Here is a 21,920-nt window from a genome sequence, read left to right on the forward strand (position 1 = left end):
GTGCGAAGTAGACAAATTATATTAAAAGGAATGGTGAGGATTTAATACGGAAAATGTTTTGACGGCCGTAAAAGATGAGACAAGAAGGTTATTTATGGAAGCTGTAGCGCTTTTGAGAAGATGGAAAAATACGTAAATGAGCTTCGTCGTGAAGTTATTGGGGAAATCAACTTTGATATTAAAGATTAAGGTGCATGTGAGGGTAGCTTGAATCAAGGAATACTTCGGCTCTTTTGGTACCTCGATGACTAGTGTTCATAGATCCTAGCAAGTAAAGCATAAAAACCGCAGTAGGATACTGAAGGTGAGCAAGGAAATAAGAATAACTATTATTTCCGCAAAATCAAGGAAGAATTAAGTGGAAAGTGGGAAAAAAGAATTCCCCCATCCTGTAAAGGAGTAGCGTGGCAGTGTCTGTGGAATAAAGAAGTATATGGGTTTGATTTCATTCGCGGATAATGTGGTTCTGAGTATCATCAATGCCCGGTTACACGTGCATGAAAGTTTTCATGAGGAAGATAAACATAGATTTAGAAAGAGGAGGAAATCCGTGACGCTCTTTCAGTAATAAGAAAAGTGATAGAATGGAATATAGGGAATATCTGGGGTACATTAGCTGGCTTCGTGAATTTATAGAAAGCTTTCTTAAGAAAAGCGTCCAGAAGAGAGAAGAAAGAAAATTGCGGAGAAAGTCTTCTGCGTGAAGAAGAGAAGACTGAGGGGAAGAAAGATGCGGAGGATGTAGGCTTAGACTTAAGGGGTAGACAAACACACAGTTACACCGCTGAATTTTGGCTGAAAATCTATAAAGAAGCATAGCGGATGAGTGACAGCAACAGATCGTGTATTTTTTCAGTACCCTATAAACCACCGCTGGGGTGTGTGGCAGAGGGATAATACACACCAGAGTGATACTCAAGAGGACTAAAACAAAATTTCTCGTAATCGTCAGAGTCACGTATTATGAAAACATTAAGGGTTGAAATAACTTGAGTATAGAATGAAGCTGAGTAAGGAAGGCATTCATTCAGTTGGATGTGCAGATGATCAAAGCATTACTTAGCTATACAGTCGAATTATATTTTATCGAATGAAAACAAAAGTAATGAAATTCTGCAAAAGGTAAATTAATTTACTTATTTAACGATTTCATTGGGGCGAGATTGAGAATTTATAATCCCTTCTTAAACCTATCTTCTACGTGTCACATTATAGACAATTGCGTCCATCCAATCCCAAGGTGAAGGAAAACCCACCTAAGCGGGAATTGAACCCGCAATCTCTAAGTTGGCAAGCGATGACGTTACCCAGTCGTCAGCGAAGTTGGCATAAATAGGTTTAGATAACCAATAAAGGAGGAAGTAAACAGAAATAAGTGGAGCTATAATACATCAGTGCAGTATATAGGAGAAAAATGTGCGAAGTGATAAAAAAATTATTAGATGAATGAGTTGGTGAAAGGAGAAATTACAAGAAGAAAAACTGATGACAAAAACGCTAAATGAACTCTTATTACAAATTTCTACAAACTTTAATGTGAAGGTAAACTTTTCATATTTACAAAACTTGGTCGTCGGAGGTAAGGAATTGGAACGGCACGAATAATAGATAGGGTAGATTGAACGCTTTCGAGGTGTACGTGTGGGAACGTTTCCAGAAAATAAAATGGATTGAAAGTTATTAACGGAGAAGTGTGAGACAAGGTATAAGAATATTTTTGGAAGAAATTCTGAAGAGACTAATAAAGTGCATGCAGAAGATATTGATATGCGGCGTAATAATTAGTCTGTGTTCGAAGAGAGAATGATTTCAAAGAAACTGCGGGAGATGCCGCAACAATAACTTTTAACGGAGTCATCCGCTAATATGCCAATGCGAATGATTTTTACACTCTGAAATTATTGCATTGAGAGATTGATTTGATAGTGAGGAAACGGAAGGAAGAAATTAAGGTTTTTGGTTAGCATGAAGATGGAAAAAATATATCTGGTACTGACAAACGAAATAATGTGAGGAAAACAAGTTTATTTTGAGAAAATGATGCATAAGATACTTTTTTAATAAGGAATGATTACAATTAATTCATAAAACACCTTTATCTATAGAAGAAGTCCCCGGCAGAAACTTAGGGGATCATGAGGGAAATTAGAATAAGATGTAGAAAATTTTTAAGGAAGTATTGAGGGGTACAAATATCTTAAAGGTCGTAATAGAGGGAATATTGGATAGAGAGAGAAGGTTTAATAAAGGATATAGACTTTTAAAGGGTATGAAGGCTGGTAGAAGTTATTAAGAAATGAAAATTGTAGGGAAAACAATTGGATTTTTTTCGCGAAGTGTAGAAGATAATGTAGTCGTTGGATATCGTCAAAAAACTTACTTCAAATGATAGATTAATTATATTAATCAAAAGGCTGAAAAATAAAGACAGGCAGTTACATTAGTTATAGCCAATCACGTGACAGTTTATTGTATAACCATATCCACAGCTCCATGTTCTTGTAATTTGAGTGCGTTCCTCTCTCCCACTAAAATATTGAACATTTCAAAGACATTTAACTACGTATTTTGGACTGAAACAGTTAGGGGCCTTGTGGAAGGTTTTTCCACCTACCACATCGCCTAGTCTCACACCGGTCACCGTGACCTCGTCAAATGAGGAGGGATCGTCTTTCGCCACCCTTTCCTCGCTCATGTCATCGACGCCCTCGCCTCGCAATCCTTGCGTCGCGGGCTTCAAACAACCCGAGAACCTCTGGTGACAGGTGAGGAGGATGCATCTGATTGCGATTATTTCCCGTTCCCAACAGCTCGCCCCTTGACCCCTTTATAATTGACTAAAAAGTAAGCGTCACCGACCCCGGAAGTCGATACACATACACATAAGTTTATCAAAGTCAAAAATCCCAGATACCCCATCGTATTTCCCCATTGAGGATAGCCAAAGTGTCGAAAATCTTCCTGGCGCTCCTTTAGAGACGGACCACATTCAACTATCTCCCCTGATTTTTCCCGACCACACCCTTTCGGCGGATGACCCCCAGTCCGCCACTCCGACCCTCCCCGAGGCCACTTCCTGCCCCGTGGCGGCCGACATCGGTGCTCCATCGAATAACGCCCACCGTGGAAGGCTGCCGAATTACCCGCTCTTCGTGGAGGCCACGGCTGGCTCTTCCTCTTCGGACGAAGGCGGGGGTGAGGGATGCGGCGAAATACCGCGCCCTCGCTCGTCGACCCGTCGGACGAGTCGTCCCGCGAAGTACTCGTCGCCCGGGTTCGAGTCGCGATTGGAGCGACATTAGCCACGATCAGAACTCTGAGAAGTAATGTTCTGCACCCACCCGGTGACGGACACACTTGGTCCATCGTTGAAGAGTTTTTTTGCAGAATGCCTGAGCTATCATCGATAATTTCAACCCCACCATTGATAGTTTCTTTCCATTCATAACGTTCCATTTCTAGTTAAATTCTTCCTCCTAATATGCGGACCTTGCCATCCTCTCTATGTTTTCACAGTGTTACTGTTGAAATGTACGAGTATGCGTCTATATGCATGTGTTTATGTGTGTGTGCATGTGCTAATGTATGTGCATGTGTACATGTATGTGGTATATATATTATGTGGGTACGTTTGTATGCAAGTATTTACTTATATAACGGAAAAACATGATGTATGTACACATAATCGGTGACATGATGTTATGCATGATGCAAACAAACTCTTTAATATTCTGAACCGAATAAAATAATTTATATCATAGCTCAAGGTTAGAGCATCGGTCCGGCAAGTCGAAAGGTCCGGTGTTCCAGTCCCGGTCAAGGAAATATTTTTGTACTTGTGACCCGCTCGATTTCGCCATCCCCAACTCTCAAGTGTTTCAATGTTTGTCCTTTATATGCGTTCCTATCCCTTTTCCTTATATCTATTTCCATGTGAATGAATATGTGTTTGTGTATATATATATATATATATATATATATATATATATATATATATATATATATATGTAATATTTGTTAGTCTTCGGAATGAAAATAACAGACAGTGACCTAGTAAACCGCAACAAATTAGAAAGCGAAGATTTTCCAATGCTTAAATGATAGATCTTGGAAGAAATAATCTGCCTTAACGGTAAACCCACATTAGAATTTGTAGCCATGGCCAAAATCAACGACTTCAATCAGCGTTTTATAATTAAATCATCTGCATACTGAAGAATAATAGAAGAGTTTTTCGGACTTCCTAACAGAGTATGAAATACAAAAAATAATATAAATAAAACTTTTAATAAATTAACCTACTTTTAGGTGGTGGTACTTCTATACAATGTTGAGTGCTATTACATATCTTCGTTTATTTAGCTATGAAATTCTTAGACACGAATTTTCTCTCCCATGTTCAAATTAATTATTAGGAAAATAAATCGGATAATGTGAGATTTTCATGAAAGCATGCATGAGATATAATAATAAATACCTCATTTTCGGAAATTTTAACCCATTTATATGGGAAACGTTACTCCATATGGTTGTAATAATGACCCTGGAGGTAAAGCATCCTAAGGCAGTGATAAGCGTGATCATCCCTCTGTGCATTGACGATATGTTATCAGTTCTAATCGGGCTGAACTGTTCTATACTAATGAATAATAGAGACGATTGCTTTTCATTCAATTAGGATTTTTTATTATATTGTTTGAATTTACTCGCAGTGCATTATCACCAAGTGTATCAGCCTGTTAATATTATAAATGCGTCGAAATCGGTCAACATAAAAACTCGACTCACGGAAATCTTAAAGTCTTTATTGACCATATCTTTCCGGAGGTTAGGAGATGGAGTTCGGGGGAGCAGAAGGAGAGAGAGATAGAGAGAAGAAAAAGAGGAAGGAGGGTTTCCTTTTTTAGCGTCGGGGCTAGAATCGAACTTCAACCCTCCTCGGGCAGTAAATCATGTTCACTTTCACGACGTCACTTAGAGCCGAGCCTCTTTAGCAGGATGGGGACGGGGGGAAGACCGTGAGGCGGCGGGGGGTCGAAGGGGAATGGCGCGGGGGATGGAAAAGGCCGGGGGGGAAGGGAGAGAGGTGGTTCGGAGGGCGAATTATGGCTTCGAGGTCGTCTGGCTTGGTTGCCATATCACGTTCTCACGTGCCACAGGTCCGGAGTTCTATTTCTGAATGAGAATCGTAGCCGGGTATTTTCATGTTGCGAATTTAAATGGCCAGGAGGAAAAGTCTCCAAAAGCTCAACGCATTTTGGACGCGAAGATCTTTGCTTTAGTGCGGAACTTAAACAAAGCTCAAATCATCGACTCATTTTAATTGACTACCAATTTAACGAATAAAATTGATGGTGACACATTAGTATTTTGCGTCGCACATAAATAAATAGAACATGTTACTGTCACACATTATGTAATAATAGATGACATTTCGCTTTTATTGCCTCATTTTCGCTGTAACTAGAGTTACTCTAGATGATAATGTGCAAGCATAGAAACTAGGAAGGTTATTTTATACAATATATATTAATGGCGGATTCATATTTATTAATTTCATTGAATGGAATCAGAAAGTTTTCCCTACGTCTAAAATTGGCCAATAACATCTCATTATGAGTGGTCGCTTTGTTTTTATAGCGTTTTATTTCATGGAATCCACTCATTTTAAAAAGAAAAGTAAATCACTTCGAGACTCAAAGAACCTTTTAAGAAAATATGAAAAAAACTTTTTGCGTTTTAACACTTTGCGATTTACGTAATTTCACAAAATTAGAGTTTTGTAATTTAAATTTAAAAATATTAAAACTTGAAAAAAATTTTTGAAAACGTTTTGTCAAGGTTGTTTTGAAATCAAGTCGCGCTGAATACAAAAAAACTAAATCAATTCAATATTTAAAGATTTCTTAACCAATTTACTTCATGATTATCGTAAGATAATGATGATTTACGAGCTTCGTAAAAACTAAAATGAAAGTGAAGAGGAATGAAAAGTGTGCCCGCTTTCACTTTCAGCCATGAGAGTACAAAAATGTTTGACAACTGAAGATAAGTTTATATTTAAATTTTTAGTGAGATTTGGCAATATCATGCCTCATAAAGCACAACAAATATAATTCTAACTACGGTTAAATGAACAATAAACTTAACTTTACAACTAACTTTAAAATCAATTTAACATTAGACTTAAAAGTAGATTTTATTACAATTTATAATCCACCTACCTCGGTCACACAACATATTTACGTAAATTATTTATTTATTTATTTAACAAAGCATTTAATTTTATAGTTAACATAAATTTATAACTTATTAACATAAACTCATATTAAACTTAAATTATTCACATTTCAGACCTTATTAAATCATTTTTAATCTCACTCAAGCATTAATCCTCGATTAGGGAATCATTCCACCTTCCGAAATATCTACAAAAAGCGGCATTCAAATCCCAATAAAGTCGTTGTTTTGAACGCCTTACCAAAAGATTAGACACTCGTGTTGATGGAGCACTGTGCTAGTTCAAAGATGCGGGGGAATGCAAAGTAATGGAGGAGAATACCTCAGACTTGAACTTTACTAAAAAAGGACTCTTTATTGATATTGATAGCGTAGTCTGAAGATGTGGAAATCCAGGAAGGTATGCGGGGCAATAGAGAAACCAACTCCAAATAGATAATATATTATCATGCAATCAGGGATACAAATGCAAAAAATCAAATGAGAATCCAAGGCAGAAAGTGATCTTCAACAAATGGATCAAAATAAAAGGCTGTAATAAGGCTGCTGGAAGTTTAAATTCAAATCATTAATGATTCATAATAAATAATTACGAAATACAAAACCCCATGGAATAATTTACACGAAAAAGGGACCTGGTTCGAACATAAAAAACGAGAACGTAGGTCACAGAGAGTAATAATATTAGGAACTATCCCATTGCCGTGCATTTGTCGAGGAAATAAAATCAAAATATTTTAAAGGCTCCTCTATCAATGTATAAATAATGAAAAATAAGAGATGAAACAGGTTTATGGCAAATTTGAGAGAGTAATGACTACGACAATCAACGTATTAGATAGAAAAAAAACTTTGTCTGTGACGTGAAAAGCTACAACTTTTGCGGCGTTCGTCCATGCATCATAAAGTTTTATGAAAAGAGAGGTTTCCAAAACCCCAGTGTGTCGATGATTCACCAGTGTCCAACCACCTGCTACGAATATAACGCTCCACTGCCGTATCGGGCCAAGTATCAATCGTGGTCGATGCAACAGCTGAGTTCATGAGATGGGCATAACATTTACGATGCAAGCGCTCGTATGAGCTGGTGTTTGCGATAATTGTTAGGGATCCGCGAGGGCTCAATTAAAAATATAAAAATTCTTTGATCCGCCATTTTCAGTCAAATATGAAATGACATTGAGGTAATGACACAAAAAGTTGGTTGTTTTATTTTGGGAACGTAGTAGTTAGAATAATGTGAAACATTGAAAAGATTTTCACCACAAAATATGATTATTTATTGAGATAAAGCTCACTCGGAAGAAAGCATGATCAATCAATATTACAATACAAGAGAAACTCTACCCAACGGAGGACTATTATGTGACTTTAGAAAGACTGATTTACTGATATTTTAGGTTGTGGTTCAATTCTTAGTTCGCGGGAGCGAGTACTACAGAATTTCAGCTGAATCATTTTGTAGCTCACGTAGACAATAATGACGCCTCGGAACGCGGATCTGAAGAGATCCTTCAGTTCTTTAAGAATTTGCAGTCGGAGATGATACGGCTTGAGTCGGAGTTAAAGGTCATAGTAAAATAAACAATTTGTCCCATCGTGTGCCGAGTATTGACCGCAGAAGGCTCACTTCGAGCCGTATTGAGGATTTAAATCAAAGATTTGGGTGGTTTTGTCGGGTAAATGAGAAAAATCTGCGGATCTGAGGCCTGCTTTCTTATCTTGTGGGGTACCCCTTCATTGCTCCGGAGTTCATTATACCGCAGAGGTGTCACAGTTGGTAGCGCGTTGGATACACGGACACTACTGTAATGTTGGATACAGGCCTATCAAAATGAACTTAGTTTTGAAGTACTCTGCATTGTCGGGTTTCACCGCGTCGTTGTTTGATTCAGACAACAGTTTCGCCGAAGTTGCATTCGGCGAAACTGTTGTCTGAATCAAACAACGACGCGGTGAAACCCGACAATGCAGAGTACTTCAAACTACCACCGCGGAAACCTACGCAGCCATATGAACTTAGTTTTAATTTTGAGGACTAGACACTGCGAAAATTAAATACACAAGGATGTTATTTGTAATATGATTAAATAAAAGTATTTCATGACAGAATCTCTTCTCAGGAGCACTTTCCACGAAAAGGAATAGCAACACAAAAATAGTGCTAGGGATTTTTTACCTCACTTTGCTGAATCACGTCTTTGGAATCGAGAAAATAAACAGCATTTGTATGAGTATGATAAAACTTAAGTGACCATTAGTATCTTGCATTATTTTTTAGATATTTGAGCTTTTTAAATTTTTACTCCCTATTTTCCTAAATTAAATGAATTATTATAGCCTTGAGGCTTCCTTAAAATAATCCTTTTTCATTTATATTTTTCTGATTATTTTTTAAATATCCAGTGAAATAAAATTCACTAGTAAGTAGGCACTTCTAATAAACCTGATCATTATAAATTTTGCTACAGAAAATTCTTGTATTCTTGTATTCATCGTATCCCCCGCCAGTGCTTACCAATTTATTATTTCTATCTTTTCTCCTCTGTATCATATAAATTTCAATATGCTTCAACCGTCTGCTATTTGGAATGTCCCCTGCGTGGTTTTTTTCCCGCTTTTTAAAAACTTTTTCCCAAGAAATTCCTCTCTTTTCCAAATCTTTCGGATGTCAACCGTTGTATCCAGAATATTTTTTTATCTTTCTCCTTTCTCTCAAATTGCAAGCCGCCTCCATCTGCTTTCATTCTCTATCCTAAAAAATGAAGACTTTGAACATAACAAAACTGTGCTGAATATTAAATTCTTGACTCATGTTTTCGTTACGCTTCCACCTGCTTGCATGGTTTCCTGTTATCAGTTCCCTCCCTTTCTCGAAAAGCTTTTTTTCCCAATTTCATTGCCACTATTTACATCAAAACACAGAAAAGTGAATATTCTATATGATTTCTATGATTCTATAAGATGTCAAGAGGAACACGTGTTTTTCCTCTAACTTCAATGGTTAACCTGGTCTTTGTATTCCTTTATGTCGTTACTAAAGAAGGAAGAATGAGAAAAAGAATAAATTTCATAGCAGCCTAATTTTGTCTTTCCTTTATACTTGAACTTATCACGACTATTATATCTTTCGTACTAATCCTTACATTGCAATTATGAGGCTAAGTTTTTGTATTAGAGTTAAGTTAGGCGCGTCATTGTAAGTTGAATTTATGTCACAGTGCGTGAATTTGGGCCACAATGTTGAATTGGAGGAGGCTTTGTAGGAATGAGTGCCTCCATCGCCAAGAAAATCAGAGATGGGATAGAGCCTTAAAAACCCAGTGTTCAGAGCGAATGCGGAAGATCAACTATTGACAGGCGAAATCAGAATTGACTTTGATGAGATGCTGCGTAAGATTAAGATAGGAAAAAACATACATTGCTCTTTATGGGAAAGAAGAACCGGATCGATTGGATCAACCCTAAGACGCCTTGGACTTGATAGGAGTATTATTTAATAATTGGTCCGTTTATAGTAGGTTTTGAATGTAAACAGACTGAACATCACTAGATTTCTTAGCATTGCATATCAAGGCATTACCGCATACCCCAAACTATATTAAACTGCTCTTCAAATCGGCATAATCATTTTGCCCTACAAGTGTATCATTTTCTGCTCTCTAACTCGAATGCCTAGCGCTCAACATTCCATCGCCGATTATATGCTCTGCGTCCACCTTTCCCACCTTCTTTGGACATCTCCAAACAACCCTCTTTCCTCCAGCAGAACTCCTAGTACTTCTTTGATGGTTTTTTTTCAGTCCATTTTACCTCATCCATCCTTCTCTAAATATACATATCATAAACCACCAATCTACGCCTTTCACCTGGCTTCAACAATCCATATTTCCGTGCCGCAGAAAATCGCGCTCCATATGAAAGTGTGACAAGTATTTTTTAACATCCTTATATAAATGTCATCAACTTACTCATTCTTGTGAAAGCGTCTTGCCTAACGCAATTCTTCTCCTTATGCCCCTACTACTTTCACCATCTTGGTCCAAAAGATTTTGTAATGGCCTCTCACTCTAGTTTTTACCCTAAAATGTCATAGTTCAACTGAGCGTTCTTCTTTATTCAAAAACCTCATAACCTTCGTTTAGCTTACATTGATTCTCATTACATACCTAACACACTGATTTATAATGCACTCGGTTATGATTGTAACCTCTGGCTTATTGGGTAACGATTTTACCGTCCTAAACCTAGCCGATGTAATGGACTCCCCACTGACTTTCATTCCTATCTCCAGATATTTCTATGCCAATTATATCATTTTTCCCATTTTTACGTAAAAAAAACGCGTGTGATAATGGAATCACCTCTCTTGCTGATAGATCCATAACGAGATGGAGAATCACATTGAATGGAGGAACCCAGGAGAAAAAAACGAGAGAAAATATGTTGAACAAAAAAGACAAACGCTAGGCGTATGCATATATCGGGAAGAGCAGGACTTTGAGTATATTATGATGGTCGCCTTAGAGCTCAATGACCTCCAAAAGGGTCGATCAGTCAAAATATTCACGTGATTTTTGAAGATTTTGAACTCCTAGTTTACTTCAAACGCTGTCATATATGACTGGAGATTTTGACGATGGAATCCTCTTGGAGGCTCAAAAGGCTATATTACATAGCTATGGCATACAAATAGACGTATGTGGGTTACGGCGATTGGAGAGAAAATTTTACGGTTTCGATGGGGAATAAGGAAGGGGTGAAATCGGCCAGTTATCGGATCAAAACATTAATGATGATGGCTACACACGAACATATGGGCTCGTGAGCAAATGATTAATGATATCACCACTGCACCGATACACCTGTTGAAACACGCAAGCTATTAGGCAAACGAACACTCGGCTGTTCTTGCGCCTAATCGTGGAATGGAACACAAACACCACCGGAGCAACCCCCTCAAAAACGTGCACACGCAGGACTTACGCGATCGAGAACCCGCAAAACTGCGTGCCATTCACGAGGAATGATTTCGATACCTCCAAATGCGCTCTCTCAAACTCCCTCTCCGAGAAAATTGAACGGGTGGAAAGACAAAAGCGTCGTGGTGGCGTGGAGTTTGGCAGATAGCTCGTTCACGGAAAGTCATTTCACCGGGAAGGTCGTTTTCCACCCCCAGATGACGAACGCGTCGCCAGGGTGGTGACATCACACGGGGGTTTCTTTTTGCAACAGCAACTCTCGGAGTGATGCACAAATGCGCTCCTTCCATCCGAAGATAGAAAATGCAACGGGGCAAGTCATTTTCCTCTCGGCGATGACAAGACGTTCGCCCCGAGAGTGACTCGAAGATCCCCGTAAGACCCATAGCCGTTGAGGCATCAGGAACTATTGAACGCTCCTGCACCTCATTTCCTTCGTCCCCGTGCGATACTTCCATGGTGTGCTTGGTTTGCTTTCATTCCCGTTTCTTCAAGGTTGAAGGGATGGCAGTCTTCCTCGCCTGCTATTTTATGGCTAGTTTATCATCACGGGAATGGGGTCATGGCTTGCAGGGGTCAGAATCAATCATAGGGCAAGGGAGATAAAGAAAAGGAGGAAGAATGGGTTTCAAGCGAGGAAGCCAGCCTATCCTTTTTTTTTGGTTTTCCCCGAGAAGGTTTATCAGCAGATGTTTCTTTTTTCTTCAGAATGGAAGATGGAAAATAAAAATAAACGCAGTTAGTCAGATAGAGATATAGAGATTCCTAAGTAGGTGTGATATTTGTGATAATTGGATGTATCCTTGATAATTATGTAAGCTTTTTCTTCTTCTCAATCGCGAGTACTTTGTAGTTTATAAAAGGTGAATGGTTCTCGACTCACCATTACGTTCTCCTTAGATTGCTGGTGAATCATGACATAGATTCTATTGGCTTACGATTCGGCTTATGATTAAGCTTCATTAATGAATTACTAATATGAGAATTGTGTTCCTGCCTTTCATTTTTGTCTCCACCTCATTTAGGGATGAAAGCTAATTAAATGAATTGGGTACTACTGTTTTAAGACATTTTATGCGGAATTATATAGGAAATACGCAGTGATTATTTTTTTAAATAGGGTTTAATGAGCAGGAAAATACTAATTATTATGATCGTCCAGGGTTTCGAGTGTAGATTGATGATTTGTAATTATTTTGAATGGTTAAGAAACCATAGGAGAAATTTGTTTTTTGAACTTGGTATAATAATTAGCTTGTTGCAAAAGACTATCGTGCATGCGAAGAGTAGTGGTTGAGACATACTGGCCAATTATCCGACCATTTACGCCCAGACCAGTCACTATAAGTGAAAACTTTGAAAATTCAAAATTTATAGAATTTAATTTCAATTATTATTCAAAATTACTTAATATTTTAGAACCTTGAGAACACGGTAGTCAAGTGAATAAAGCATTAGACTCCTGATCGGAGGGCTCGGGTTCAATTCTGGGAACCTTCAGCCAAACCAAAACTGTGTGATTTTTCAGGTACTAGATATTCCTGGGAGACCATATACAGCACAGGGAAAGGATCTTGCCCCCCTAGCCTGATGTGTGAATTTCACAGGCCATTGGGCTTAGTACTGGATGAGCTCTGCCCTCACCTATCAAACCCACCTTTGAATTAAAAACTGTGGTTTTCATTGGAAAACTATAAAAACTCATCTATGAAGTACTAGAAAAACGATTTAACAGATACTCAAAACGTGAAGTAAATAATACATTAGCACTAAGCGATAGTGAATTTTTACAGGGCTTATTTGAATAAAGAGGTTAGGGAGACACCTTCAAATATCTTACACTACGCTACTACATATTACACTTCGCTACTACATATCATACTACGCTTCTTAATATTCGTGAATTTACTTTATTATTATTCCCTCTGTTAATTCTTTTAATAATTTTAATAATTATTGTATCAAACATATACTTTACCAAGGCACAACGGCGATTTCGTCTTGAAAATTTTAAAGGTTGGGTTCCCCATTAAATTAATTAAAATTTTTTGAAAATTAGCTGGTAAAATTTATTCCTCGAAAATATTTGAAGAAATTTCCAGTGGATTGAAGTGGGCAGAAACCATAAACCAAGGCCATTACTTAAGCAGGGCAGGGCATTTTCACGAATTCAATTTTACGAACAGTCGTATCTAACGAGTTGTTACTTTAATGAATAAAAAAATCACGAATTCGAGCTAACAAGCTCCTTTTTGACAGATCTCTTTCTCGCAAAATCAAAATTCTAATTGGGGGTTGCTATGCTATATGTATCAATTTTTTTTAGTTTTTTTAGGTAAACTTAGCATAACATTTTTGGGGTACACAAAAACTTTTGTACATATAATAATCATCAATTAATATTTATACTTAAAATCGAGTGACCATAAAGGATGGAAATTACTTGAATTCCTGCAGGAAACGAAATCATGATCCCAGCACGGACAGATTTTTTGTGTTTGCAACAGGAATGAATTTGCAATGATTTTTTTTGTTTGAAAGCGAGAAAAAGAGAACGTTAAATTAGTGATTACCTGGGAGTGGGCATGTGGAGTAATTAGTGAATGCGGGTGGGTCGTGGAAGTACTCTGAAGTTGATGAGAGAGAGCAGTTTGGGGCAGTCAATGAGAGGGTTAATAGTGTTTTAAATGAACTTTAAATCAGATTTTACATATGGTTGGGAAGATTAGAGGTGGAAAGTGGAGACATAAGTACATATTTGGACACATTACGAAGATGGGGGACCCAGTATTTTACTATTTTTGTGAAGAAATCAGTAACGCTGTTGAGTGTAGGCAGGTTGGTAGGTGTTGACATCGACCAGATGGGTGAGCAATTAATAATGAGCGGAAGGAACATCGTGGGAAAATATGAGTGCAATGCTCGTGTGCCACTTATTTCCGTGAAGGGGCTATTAGAAAAATAACTATATTTATGATTGAATCTTAAGGGCTATTCGAAAAACAGCTCTATTTCTAGCTTTTTGAATGCGCCCATTGATATTGAGTTTAGACTGCTAAAATTGTAAGATCTTTTACTGGTGACAAATGATTGAAAGGGATGGAGTTAATAGTATATTTAAAGTTAAGAGGGTGTTTTTTAACTAAATTGACATAACGCTGCTTTTTCTCCGATTTAATTTAAGTTTCCACGTTTTAAACCATCCCGGAGTTTTGTTTACGGCATTCTGTAGATCGTGGCTTTCTGAAACATTAAGATTTTGCTTAATTACTTTGCTGTTGTCGGCATAAGGAAGGGTGTGGGCTCCTGGGATATGGCAAGATCATAAATAAACAGATTGAAAAAGTATGGTCTTAGGACACTACCCTGGGGAACTCTACATAGATGTTGCAGTTGACCAAGGGGATTTGACGTCATATAGTATTAACCGTTGGGATTTGTTAGTAAAGAAGCTTGACAGCAGGTCAAGAAAAGTACCGCTGAGGGAAAGGCATTGACCCAGCTTATGGAGGAGAAGGCTGTGGTTGAGAGAGTCAAAAAAGTGAAATACACAATGTGAATACGTAAATGCAAATTTTCAATGGAATTAATTTACTCTAGGCCCGTCTTATGATATTAACACACGTATTCACAATTTTGGGATTATTTTGAATGAATCAGAGGCTTGTGGCTTTACCATTCGAGTGTTCTCTGCTTTTATCAAAAGAAATGGGACAGGTTGCGGCGTTACTACGCTCAGTACAATTTAAATTGGAAGATTATGTGATTTTAAAGCATTCACTTTGGCGGTGATAGGGAAGTAGCATCCAGGTGTACAGCGAAATTCATGAATTCCAAAAGGAGCTGGCGGACTCCTTAATATGTGGTATTGAACTCAGTTTGAGCCAGATGGTCAAAGCGAAGACAGAGAAAAAGGAGATTGAATTGAAGAGAAGGATACAGAGAAAAGCTTTCGAGTACATATGCCATTGACCATAAACTTGACTTTGATTGTGCTATAAGGCACACTTTTGTTTTTATGAATTGATTTTGAAGGTATATAAAATTACAAAATTCCTGAAAATTTTATGTTACAAGTCATAAAAAATTTACATTTTCTTGAACACAATTATTCATAAAATCGAATTCGTGATTTTTGTACTCGTAAAAGAATCCATTTGAAAAAATTGGTCCATGAAAATGGTCGGTAACGCTTTATCGATCGGTAAGCTGATGATTGGACTGCGGTAATTTGACATCAATTGAATGCTTTTAGTGCTCGAGTAAAGAAATTCCGAAACGTCTTTCGAGCATGTTCTAGCGACTAAATACATTTATGGATGAAAGCAGCAGTCTTCGGAGCTGGTATGCTTGTATGCACTTCGTGCCTGGATTGACGTCAAATAATCCCTGCTACCATAGTAATGCATCGGACTCGATGAACGTGTAAGTTCGCCCACTGTTGCAACTTTGCATTTTGGTTAACTTCCACTCCTCGAACTTACCGACGGTAAGCTCAATTAAGGTGGTGAACGTGGAGTCGTCTCTACGAGTCGATCAGGGGAGGGTCATTAAAATATTCAAAACGTACACCCGACACTTCTCAACTATGCGCGCGAACTTGGGATCCCAAGTGGCAAAGCGCTGACAGGTGTGTACCCTACATGAGTCCCCGAAGACGTTTATCAAGTGTGTCGGAACGCCGCTCCAACTTCGCCAAGGATCCAAGGCGTTTTACTACCATACAAAAAATAAGGCTTACGTTGTGAATTCCTCGGGTCAAGCAATGAATGGATTTGTTCTCACAATTCGCGGTCTTGCGGGGGATGGGATTCTCAAGTCCTTTCCAAAGGAGACAATTTATGATATTCTTTTGGGATTCCAAGCGCAGAGCTTCACATCTTGTGCGGGTGAGCTAATACTCTCTGGCACCACGCCTTTATTGAATTCTCTTCTCGCCATGAAAACGGGACAGAAGAAAAACTTTGCAAATCTATATGAGAGGCTTTATTGAAAACACACCCACAAGTTTTCTTTTGGAAAGAGGCGATCTGGCTTCATAAAATAAATGATTTATGAAAGGACACAAAATACGCGGAGAGAACGTGCCGCTTAACCTTTCGAAGAGCCATTTCTGAGACGGGAGACGGGATGATGATATTGGGCCCATCCTTTCTTTACTCTTCTACATCTACATCTACTTAATAACCCGCAAGCTGCCGCAAGGGCGTGTGGCGGGGGGTGTTAGGACACCACCCGTAATTTAGAAAAGAAAAAAAACCGCATGAAAAAACCACACATTCATACATCCACAAAAAAACATGGCATACATTCATGCAAGAACACTTACACTCCACACACATGCAAACACTCAAATTACCAACCAACATACACATGCACCTGAAAGTATAGCTGACATCTTTGCAATGTTTAATTTTGTTCCGACTTGTAAAATCAATGTTTTTAATATTTCTAAAGTGACTTCGGTTTCTTACTATTTTGATTTCTGATTGTTCGGGGAAAGAATGAGTATTTGTATCTATCTGTACTGGAATCTATCTCCCTTATTTTATCTTTGCGGTCTGATCTCTTAATACTTTAAGTACATTTCCTTATAATGATGTGAACTTGGCTGTACGAAATATACCTATGTGATGAAAAAACCTGTGTTTTGATATAGTTTGCTGCCAACTTAGGGTTAAAATGTATGCATATAATAGCTTGTTTTACTTATTTCGGTCCCCCTTAGGAAATACTGCTGCAGTTATACTTTTTAAACCGAGTTTTCATTCATCAATTTCATTTCTACACCAAATTCCCGTGGATAACGAGCAACTGTCGTGCCTTCAATCCTAGCCTCCTCAGAGGACGCTGATTATAAAAATGCCATATCGATTATCCGGGAGATAAAAGTTGACTAAATTTGATATTTGTTTTAAGTTTATTTAATTCACCGGTGACATGCTGTGCTATAACATACGTAGTATGAAAAAAAGTTAATACATAATGGAAACGATTCGGAAGAGTAAGGATAAAAGCTGGTACAACGTTGCAATCTTGCAAAGTACATGTTAATGCACTTATAATGGTTGTTTAAAAATCTTTTCCCTTTGTAATTGGTGCAGAATCCGCCGAGAATTACCTTATGATAAAAACCCTGTAAAACATCGCCCAGGGGGTAAAGGGCGCTTCTTTTGAAGTATTTCATCAAATAGAACATTTGCTACCATTAATGCCACATTTACCTGACAATGAACTTTCTACACTATCAATTAAGGACTTTAAGATCTCAGTTACCTTAGAAGCCTGAAAATTCAGTCTCTTCTATGCACGCCACTTCTTGATGAAAAATATCCATTAGAAGATTTAAGTTTATATTTTTTCAATTCTAACAAAAAGATCGTACAGAGGAGTAATACTAGCAAATGCCTTTCTCTTAGTGCGACATATAAATAGAAGATAAAGAGGAGAAATAATAATCAATCATTGGCATATACACCCCCACCAAGTATGTTAAATAAAAGTTTTGAATAATTAGCACTCAGTTGATTTTTTATTTTATTAAAAAATAAAGGAGCTTTTTTGTGCAAAAGTATTTTTTTGAGCTCTAAAAAAATGAATCACCTTCCAAACTAATAAAGGTCAAAAATGTTGATCCGGGAAAAAACAGGATGAAAAATTACTTGCTGAATCCGTCAGTCTCATGTCTTAAGTACGCATTCAGAAAGAGTTCCAATTAAGAATGAAATGATGCAGCGAAATTTTTATTTCTTAAATTCATGATATTTCTTGAAGTAAAAATACGTTAGAGCCCATCAATTAGAATTTTCACGGATTCATACAAGATAAATCAGTAAATTCGATTTTTTCATGCTTAAATTTGTGGGAATCAATTATCACTGAAACAAAAAATAGCTATGTATCTTTCCTCTTTATTTTCATTCGGTACAACTAGTTTCGAAGCATAAAAATTTAGTGGAAAGATACATTGGTATTTTTAATACTTAGAAAAATCAGCGTATTAGTGAATTAAATAAACATAACTTAGAAGAAAAACAATATCTCCCAAATAAACCTCATGGAGCCTGGCATAAAATTGTTTGAACTGAAAAGTGAACGATACGTACTGGTGTAACCTAATTCATTCCACTGAAAACTTTTAAAATATATTTTCTTACTTTCTTCGTATATTTTTTTCTTACTATTCCTTACCCTTCCAGACACACAGCGCCTTCCATTTATTTTCATCTCAGTCAGACAACCTATTACTCTCTTGAGAGGAATTAGTTGAAACCCTGCTCATGCCTCGCAGAAAATGCTCTGAGAAGTCGCGGGAGTGACGTCACGGGAGATTTGGCGTGCGGAAGAGATTCTGAGGAGTCACTTTTTTTCCCTTTTAGAAAGAACGTGCCTGCTACCGAAAGGAATCCAGCCATTTGGCAAGACTGAAGAGAAAGAGCCTATTCGAATGGATGAGAATTTCAGGCCTCTCTCTCCTTGCAAAGCATCCAACTCGATGAAGATGAACACACAGAAACACGAGCGATGACACAGAACACTTACGAAAATAACCAATTTCGAGCACACTTCAAATGAAAAATGAGTATGGCACTGTTTTCGGGATATTAGTTTGTTTTACGTGGTAGTAATGTGGTCAGAAAACCTTAAAGTAATCGAAACAAAAAGTCATTTATCAACTGTAGTTAAGAAGCCGTGAATTAATTGCAATGGAAGAAATACCAGTGCAACAAAAGAATTACATTTCGTAATAAAATGAATTATTCTTCAGTTAGACACGTCATTCATCAAATAAACATTTCATGACCCCCAAGACAACATAACGTATCAAAATTTAACCTGAAATCTTTTCTTTACAATGCATCGAGAATACCTTAACATCTTAAGACCAAAGGCGTCGTCCGCACAGAATTTTAATAAAAGTAGGTTTTCAAAAAAATTTTACGGTTGAATTCAAGTCCATAAACCAAAGGTATCCCTGTTAAGTATGTCTCTTAATAGGCGATACCTTCTATCAGAGCCCTTCCATAAATCAAGGCGCTAAAATCCTTCGGATTTTCGCCCGCTGACTTCCTTCCCACTTGAAATGTGCCAATGAAATAATATTTTGATTGTGTATGTGTATGCGCGAGAAAATTGCAAAGGTCACTTCTTTCAAGGATCAAAAATATGTGTGAGTGAGAATGCGCATTTCCTCTTTTATTTCCTTTAATACTTTCGTCAAATTCCACCTTTTTGATAACTTCATATGAATAAAAATCTACGGCTCTAGGGTTAATCATGATTCTTTCTTTGTTTTTCATGGTCACGGGTACGTTCTTTGATTAAATAGCTTCTAAAATCACAGCGGTTATATTTCATTGTAAAGAGAACATCGTGGGATACTGCGAATGGCACAGGAAAGTTAACTACTCTCCCCTACCCCTGATATTCTAGAATTTCTCACCCCTTAACGATTAGTTTGTTGCCAAGTCTAATATCGCTCCTCAATACTTCGACTATTTTGCTTTGGTTTCTGCTTCTTATTTATTAAAAGCCCAAAAATGGAAAATAAAGAAATCATTATTCAACGCCTATACTGCGAACTTAAATATGAAATTCCGAGAATTTGATATGATATCCCTTAAAGAACCACTCATCACATGAAAGTCTCCCCAAATTTAAGTTGTATAACGAATCTTTATGATAAGGACCTGCAAACTCTGTCAATAAGAACACATATTTACGAAATATATCACGTTTATTCTGTTTATTTGTTTTAAGTAAATCCGTTGCATACATATGTGGTTTATTTATTATACTGATATGTGGTTTGGATAGGCTGAAGTAAAGTAAATTTTCAAAATTTTACCTCAATTTTTCTCGTTATTATGAAACAATATGGTATTCGGCTAGGAATTGACAAATATATATATATATAAGATGGCGAGGTATGGTAAGAGCTAGATATGGAACACATAGGGAGACTGGAGTATTATATTGCAATGAATATTTTGATTCCAGATAATTATTCTCCGTGATGATATCATAGATTAAAGGGTAATGCATTTTCTATATCGTAAATGAGTTCGTCTGGGCCGAAAGTAATTATCGACGTACGAGTTAGTATTCCTTGGAGCTACCCATTCGACATTGTATGAATTAATCTTAGCATAAGGTCTTGCTGCTCTAGCTAACACCTTTTGTCCAAGTAGTTCGTATTATCTCATTATCAGATATAAAGTGATTTTAACGGATAATTTTTCATAGTTCTCTTTCCTGATGTCTACATGTTGATTAATTCTCACCATGATCAAATTAGTTGCGATTATTTCTTTGGCTTTGTGAAAAATTAAATGTGTTGAAATAAAATAATCTTATGCGTTAAACATCGTGCGTTTAGATTTTTAAATAAATGTTTTGACTGCTGTATGTTGCAATGTGCAAGGTTTTACCTTTGTTGTAACAGTTCAGGACCATATTTTGTAGTATAACAAAATGCAGTTTTGCATGCTGTCGTTATATTTGCGTATAGCTCTAAATTTTGTGGCAAAATGCTAAATTTTTAAAACCTTAAGCTTTTCCTTCCGTTTTGTAAGACGTTATTATTCATTTATAGGAGTTTATTTTACATTAGTCTTTCCATAATATTATCCTTTCCACTCGATTTTTGTAAATGAATATTGCTAACGAAGATAATCTACCATTTCTCGACAGTCTCAGAAAAACATTTTGAATACTGCAACGTTCCATTTAAACCTGTATCCACACACCTTTGATCTCGAGTCAGACTTTAAACCTTGGAATCAAAGCCAAGTAGAACCTAGTTTTTAGCGTGATTTATGCATGAAGATTAAGGAATTAAAGTTGAACTATTCGTTGGCAATACATGAGCTTCACTTTCGGTAAGAGAACTTCGCAGCACACAGGAAAAATAAGTGGTTACATATTTCCACAAAGGAAGGGAACAAAACAAACACATTCCCATTTAAGAACAAGCGTTTAAGTAAGAAAAGAAATATAACGACAGTTACGGCGGAGTATAAAGGGTGAAGAGGGTCCAGGAATGGGTCCAGGAAGAAGAGAGAGAGCCGACATCCTACAGAAAAAGAAGGGACGGGGAGAAGATAAAAAGAAAGGTTAGGAAACTCTGTGCATGTGTGTGTGTCTTTTCCTCTCTCGCCCACTTTTGAAGCCCGTAAAGAATGAAGGGAGCTTCTGTTCATATTTCTCCACCGGAAGTGGGAGACAATGCTAATAAATCCGCTTTCCCCGTTCTCAAGGGGTTGAGAGAACAAGAAGACGAGGAGACGACGGAGAGGCAGGAGGGAAGAAGACGGAGGGAAAAATATATAAATTGAACCGAATGGGAAATGACGGTATCGTCAGCAACAAAAGCGGAGGCGAATTTTCTTCTTCCCAAAGAAAGGGAGCAGTGAGGCGTTGCGCAGGGCGGAAGGAAGGGGGGGACGGTTGAAGGGGAAATGAGAGGGGGGTAGTGCGGGGTATCCACCTGATGGGTACAGATAAGAAAAGAAGAAAGGAACGTGCGGAGCGACGGGAGAAATAAAAAATAAATAAAATTGGGCGTAGATAAATAAACGCGGGGTCGGAAGGAGAAGAGAGAAGCGATGGGAAGATGGAGCTAGCTGTAAGATCTGGTTGGAAAGGAAAGGCGATGCAAGGCGAAAAAAAAGGCGGTAAGAGGACAGGGGGAGGGGT

The sequence above is a fragment of the Hetaerina americana genome, unplaced genomic scaffold (assembly GCF_022747635.1).
Source record: "Hetaerina americana unplaced genomic scaffold, ioHetAmer1.1.p SCAF_9, whole genome shotgun sequence".
Lineage (NCBI taxonomy): Eukaryota > Metazoa > Arthropoda > Insecta > Odonata > Calopterygidae > Hetaerina > Hetaerina americana.